The following is a 2,011-nucleotide window of genomic DNA, read 5'->3' on the forward strand; positions in this document are numbered from 1 at the left end:
AGACCAGTGGTCCATCTAGTCTACCATCCTGTCTCACACAGTGGCCAACCAGTTCCTCTGGAGAGCCAACAACAGGGCATAGAGGCTGAAGCCTTCATAAGAACATAAGAAGAGCCCTGCTGGATCAGACCAGTGAGGGTCCAATCTAGTCCAGCAACTTAAGAACATAAGAAGATCTCTGCTGGATCAGACCAGTGGTCCATCTAGTCTACCATCCTGTCTCACACAGTGGCCAACCAGTTCCTCTGGAGAGCCAACAACAGGGCATAGAGGCTGAAGCCTTCATAAGAACATAAGAAGAGCCCTGCTGGATCAGATCAGTGAGAGTCCATCTTGTCCAGCATTTCAGGAGCATTAAAAAAGCCCTGTTGGATCAGACCAGTGAGGGTCCATCTATTCCAGTATCTTTAGAACATAAGAAGAGACCTGCTGGATCAGACCAGTGAGGGTCCATCTAGTCCAGCATCTTAAGAACATAAGAAGATCCTTGCTGGATCAGACCAGTAAGGGTCCATCTAGTCTAGCATCTTAAGAACATAAGAAAATTCCTACTGGATCAGACCAGTGAGGGTCCATCTTGTCCAGCATTTTAGGAGCATAAGAAAAGCCCTGTTGGATCAGACCAGTGAGGGTCCATCTAATCCATCATCTTAAGAACATAAGAAGGTCCTTGCTGGATCAGACCAGTGAGGGTCCACCTAGTCCAGTATCTTAAGAACATAAGAAGATCCCTGTTGGATCACACCAGTGAGGGTCCATCTAGTCCAATATCTTAAGAACATAAGAAGATCCCTGTTGGATCACACCAGTGAGGGTCCATCTAGTCCAATATCTTAAGAACATAAGAAGATCCCTGTTGGATCACACCAGTGAGGGTTCATCTAGTCCAATATCTTAAGAACATAAGAAGATCCCTGTTGGATCACACCAGTGAGGGTCCATCTAGTCCAATATCTTAAGAACATAAGAAGATCCCTGTTGGATCACACCAGTGAGGGTCCATCTAGTCCAATATCTTAAGAACATAAGAAGATCCCTGTTGGATCACACCAGTGAGGGTCCATCTAGTCCAGCATCTTAAGAACATAAGAAGATTCCTACTGGATCAGACCAGTGAGGGTCCATCTTGTCCAGCATTTTAGGAGCATAAGAAAAGCCCTGTTGGATCAGACCAGTGAGAGTCCATGTAGTCCAGTATCTTAAGAACATTAGAAGAGAGCTGCTGGATCACGCCAGTGGCCCATCTAGTCCAGCATCCTGTCTCACACAGTGGCCAACCAGTTGCTCTGGAGGGCCAACAAGAGCGCATTGAGGCTGAGGCCTTCCTCTGATATTGCCTCTTGGCTCTGGATTCAGAGGCTAACTGCCTCTGAATATGAAAGATCCCTTTAGTTACCATGGCAAGGAGGTACTGATAGACCTGTGCTCTGTCGTGACCTTATGGAAAAAATGTAATGCCGGTAAATGGTTTCAAATCTCTTTTTACTTACTATTATGGGAACCACCACTTTCATTTCTGAGTCTTTGGTTCTCCTTTATAGAACAGGACAGTTTCCTGTGTTTCCTGTTGTGAGTTTTTCATATCTGCTTATTTTCATTCTATCCTTCTACCAAGTAACTATGCTCGGCATAAACGGCATAAATCTTCCCCACAACAGCCCTGTAAAGTGGGACAGGCTTGGAGAGATTGATAGCCCCACGTTCTTGCGCCAGTCAGGATTTTAACTTGGGACTCGCGCATCATACTCCAGCATACTAACAATGCTACCATAGTAACAAAAAACAGACCCTCCCCCGGGGGGGAAGGGAAATGTCTGCTGGGCACTCCATTATTCCTTATGGAGACGAATTCCCATAATGGAGAATTGATCTGTGGGTATCTGGGGCTCTGGGGGGGGGGCTGTTTTTTGAGGTAGAGTCTCCAAATTTGCAGCATAGCATCCGATACCTCTCCTCCAAATACCTTCCAAGTTTCAAAAGGATTGGACCAGGGCATCCAATTCTAGAGTCC

This window comes from Heteronotia binoei, chromosome 8, assembly GCF_032191835.1.
Source record: "Heteronotia binoei isolate CCM8104 ecotype False Entrance Well chromosome 8, APGP_CSIRO_Hbin_v1, whole genome shotgun sequence".
Taxonomy (NCBI): Eukaryota; Metazoa; Chordata; class Lepidosauria; order Squamata; family Gekkonidae; genus Heteronotia; species Heteronotia binoei.